Here is a 4,982-nt window from a genome sequence, read left to right as displayed (position 1 = left end):
GAGTCTGCTTGAGATTCTCTCTCTCTCTCTCCCTCTCCTTCTTCCCTTCCTTCCCCTTGCACTCACAATAAATAAATAAATAAATAAATAAATAAATAAATAAATAAATAAATAAATAAATAAAATACTTTTTAAAAAGTGGCTTCATCAGCAGGTTATGAGTCAATGGGCTACAGAAGAAAAAGTGGGCTTTCCTGGCTCTTAATGTCTTTTTAAATCACTCCTTGTATATAGCATCCTTTTCCCCTTCACTGTCTTTACAGAGAACACTGAGAATGAGGTGAGCAGAGTCAAAGTTCCTATCAGGGTGAAATGAAAGTTTCAGAAGCTCCAGGGCCACCTTGTCCTCCAGCCCAGTGGTGAGGACCTAGGGTGACTTGGCCTATGTCTCTGCCTTTCTCAGTTTCTCTCATGAATAAATAAATAAAATTTTTTTAAATAAATAAATATAAGTCAAAACATAGTCCCTACCTCTCATGGAGTTTACAGTGATTCTCCATGAACAATAACATGAATAACTAATACATATAGAATGATTAATATGTGCCAGGCCTTCTTCTAAGCACTTTACATTTATTATTTAATTCACACAACTAGAAAAAAAAATTCACACAACTAGAAAGGTATTATCATCACCATTTTATAGATGAGGAAACTGAGCCACAGAAAGTCAGAAATTTGCCCAAAGTCACATGGCTACAGCAGTGGGACCTGTATACTACTTGCCACCACTTTACTGTCTTTACCATCTTACTAACATAGATGTCACCTGAGGTGTTATACTAATCCATTCATTTATTAATTCATCTACTCATCACACTGTTATTAAACATCTTTGATGTGCCAGGGATGTGGCTGTGGTTTTGGGAAAACAAAGAATTAGCAGCAGTCCCTGTTATTGAGTAGATCATAGTTTACAGAGAAAGACAGACCCATAAACACATAATTCCAGCACAACCTGTTAAGTACAAAGGCAGGGCTACGTCCCCAGTAAAATGGAAACAAACAAGTGGAAGTGACTAACTTGTGTCTGAGATTACTAAGGAAGACTTCACAGAAGAGAAAATTTTTTATCAGTGTCTTGAAGGCTTAATACCAACTCATTAGGTAGAAAATAATAGAGAGATCAATCCAGAGAAAGGAGAGAACACAAGGAGAGGCCTCGAGTCATGCCAGTGCCAGGTGTGTGGGCGATGATGGTACAGGCCAGTGCGAAGTAGCAGGACTTAAAAATCAGAAGTTAATTTCAGAATCTGGTGCTCACGCTATAGCCACCACCCAGCCTGATGCTACTGCCCCTGAGCCAGGGATGGCTGTGCCTCCCATGAATGCTAATCTTGGCAAATCTGCCGGGGATGTCTTCACCACAGGCTATGGATTAGACTTCATAAAACCTAATTTGAAAAAAAAAATCTAGGGGATGCTTGGTGGCTCAGTTCGTTAAGCCTCTGCCTTCAGCTCAGGTCATGATCTTGCGGTTCTGGGATCAAGCCCCACTTCCAGGCTTCCTGCTTAGTGGGGACCCCACTTCTTCCTCTCCCTCTGCCCCTCCCCCCTGCTTGTGCGCTCTCTCTCTCTCTCTCTCTCTCTCTCTCTCTAATAAATGTTACAAAAAAATCTGAGAATGGACTGGAATATACAAGCTTAGGTTCAACCAACACTGAGACCAAACACCAAAGTGAGGGTTGGCCTGGAAACTAAGTACAGATGCACCAAACATGATCTGATCTCTGCAAAGAAATGGAACACTAACAACACAGTAGGTGTGGAGATCTTTGTGGAAGATCAGCTTGCATGTGGACTGAAGCTGACCTTTGATTCATCTTCTCGCCAAACATGGGGGGGATGGGGGACAAGAGTGGGATGCTAGGGTGGGGGTGAGGGGGTGGGTTGCTAAAATCAAGGCAGGGTATAAAGAGAGTGCATCAACCTGGACATGGATTTCTACGTGGCTGGGCCTTCAGTCTGGGATGCTCAGGTGCCAGGTCAAGAAGGCTGGCTGGCAGGCAGCCCCAGTGGTGCAGCGGTTTAGCACCACCTGCAGCCGGGGGTGTGATCCTGGAGACCCAGGATCGAGTCCCACATCAGGCTTGTTGCATGGAGCCTGCTTCTCCCTCTGCCTGTGTCTCTGCCTCTCTCTCTCTGTGTGTGTGTCTCTATAAATAAATAAAATCTTAAAAATAAATAAATAAATAAATAAGAAGGCTGGCTGGCTAGCTCCCAGATGAATTCTGAAGCCACAAAGTCTGGAGGGACCCAGAACAACTTTGTGGTTGGCTACAAGACAGGTGAATTGCAGCTTCACACTAATGTAAACAAGATAGAGTGTAGTGGCTCCTTTTATCAGAAGGTGAACAAGAAGTTGGAGACCAATGTTAATCTGGCCTAGACATCAGGAACTAGTAGAACTCGTTTTGGAATAGCAGCCAAGTGTCAGATGGACCCTGATGCATGTCTCCCAGCTGAAGTGAACCATTCCAGCCTGATGGGTTTAGGATACATTCAGACCCTAAAGCCAAATGTCAGACTGACGTTGTCAGCTCTACTGGATGGCAAGAAAGTCAACACTGGTGGCCACAAGCTTGGCTTAGGACTGGAATGCAAGTATAACTGAATACTGTACAATTATTTAATTTTAAACTATTTTACAGGATAGCTACCTTCAATATTTAGTGTACCTTTGCCTGGGATGCAGTAATGCTAAATATCATGTTAGACCTCCAGATTTTTTTTTAATTTAAAGATTTTATTTATTTATTCATGAGAGACACACATGCAGAGATAGGCAGAGACACAGGCAGAGGGAGAAGCAGGCTCCATGCAGGGAGCCTGATGTGGGACTCGATCCCGGGACCCCAGGATCACACACCTGGCTGAAGATGACACTAACCGCTGGGCCACCAGGGCTGCCCAGACCTCCAGATTAAAGATGATTCTGCTTTAAGATATTACCCTTTCAGAGACACAGAGGAAACCCAATTCCAAAAAAGGTCCTTTCAGCTGTAGACTTGGGGAGAAGTTGGTGGCCTATAGAGATGTCAGATTTCTTTCTTTTTTATCTAGAAATGGCCCCTAATGAAAGCTAATAATTTCTAAGCAATTTGTAAATTGGCATTCAGTACATGAATGAAATTGTCATTTCCTGAGAACCGAACCTTGGTTTTATAGTCTAATAGAGGAAAGGCTTATTTTTTGATGTTGTAAACTAGCTCATCTGAAAGAGACTTTATATATTTATTTTTTTTATGGTTTTATTTATTTAAGAGACAGAGCAGACAAGCAGAGGATGGCGGCAGAGGGATAAGCAGACTCTCCACTGGAGCAAGAAGCCCAATTCTGGGCTCCATCCCAGGACCCAGGGATCATGACCTGAGCTGAAGACAGACACTTAGCCAACTGAGCCACCCAGGTGTCCCTGAAGGAGACTTCAGACAGATTTTCATGACATATTTCCACCCCAGTCCATCACCTCTTTTATGCCAAAATAGTCTGCAGTGCATGGTAGCTGTTTTTTTGTGTGCCATTTTGGGGTGGAGAAGGTGGATGTGATGAAACCAATAATTCAGGACTTAATTCCCTTTCATGTTGTGGTTTTTTGCCCTTGAACCAGATGAAGTAGCTTCTTAGAGTACTAGCTGCAAGCTAGAACAGTCTCTGTGACTATAATCACACTGTGACATCATTCGGTATCTAAATTGGATTTCTATTTATATTCTTGCCACTCCACTTATTTTTTAGCAGTGGGTGCATTTTAGAGTCTCCCATTTTGTGAGGAATTAGATCCATCTCTTCCAATGCTGTAATTAACATAAAATAAGGCTTGAATAAAATATTAGAACCTAAAAAAAAATAGTTGAGTTGGAAACAAAGGGTGACTCAAAAGGGTTTCCGCTGGGGATTAATACATACAGATCTGTATTTTAGAGAATCTCGGGCACCAGTCTTTAAAAGATTTTATTTATTTATTTATTTATTTATTTATTTATTTATTTATTTATTTATTTATTTATTTATTTATGAGAGACTGGGGAGGAAAGGCAGAGGGAGAGGGAGAAGCAGATTCCTTGTTAATCAAGAAACCTGACAGTGGGGTTCTATACCAAGACTCCGGGATTATGACCTAAGCTGAAGGCAGACGCTTAACCAACTGAGCTGCCCAGATGCCCCCTCTGGCACCATTGTGAAGGACATCAATGAAGATCCTGAGGAAACGAAGAACAAATTGGTAGCTATTGCAGCCATCTAAACAATATTTCAGTTATGGAACAGGATTAATTCAATTAAGTCTCATAACCCTCAAAAGTAGATGTGACCATATGCCATTTTACAGATGAAGAAATCAATGAATAGGGAGGTAACTTGACTTGCCAACAGTCAGTAAGTGGCATCAGATTTCGAACCCAGGCAGTCTTTTTTTTTTTTTAATATTTTATTTATGTATTTAAGCGAGAGAGAGAGAGAGAGAGAGAGGATAGGGCAGAGGGAGAGGGAGAAGCAGACTCTCTGCTGAGCAGGGAGCCTGATTCAGGGCTCAATCCCAGGACCCTGAGATCATGACCAGAGCTGAAGGCAGTTGCTTACCCAGCTGAGCCACCCAGGTGCCCCCAGGCAGTGGGTATTTTTTTTAAATTTTTATTTATTTATGATAGTCACACAGAGAGAGAGAGAGAGAGAGGCAGAGACACAGGCAGAGGGAGAAGCAGGCTCCATGCAGGGAGCCTGACGTGAGACTCAATCCCGGGTCTCCAGGAACGCGCCCTGGGCCAGAGGCAGGCGCCAAACCGCTGCGCCACCCAGGGATCCCCGGCAGTGGGTATTAATACTGCTTTTTTAGAGGCTTTGAGAATAAGGGTGGCATGCCATACTGGAGGTGGGACTGCAGGTTGTAGGATATTATGAAGCTTTCTTACAAATCCCTTTTGAACATCTCTCTCCCTTCCCAGCGTTAACCCTCATTCTGGCTGCTAACCTCTGCTCTAAAG

General features: G+C 42.8%; 1 pseudogene; it reads left to right on the top strand.

Annotated features, from left to right (window-relative positions):
• The first annotated feature begins 1,309 nt into the window (after positions 1–1,309).
• Positions 1,310–2,710, top strand: LOC129501783 (voltage-dependent anion-selective channel protein 1-like; annotated as a pseudogene).
• The last annotated feature ends 2,272 nt before the right edge of the window (positions 2,711–4,982 follow it).

This window comes from Nyctereutes procyonoides, unplaced genomic scaffold, assembly GCF_905146905.1.
Source record: "Nyctereutes procyonoides isolate TBG_1078 unplaced genomic scaffold, NYPRO_anot_genome, whole genome shotgun sequence".
Lineage (NCBI taxonomy): Eukaryota > Metazoa > Chordata > Mammalia > Carnivora > Canidae > Nyctereutes > Nyctereutes procyonoides.
Note: the sequence above shows the minus strand (reverse complement) of the source record. Positions and strands in the feature narration are given on the sequence as shown.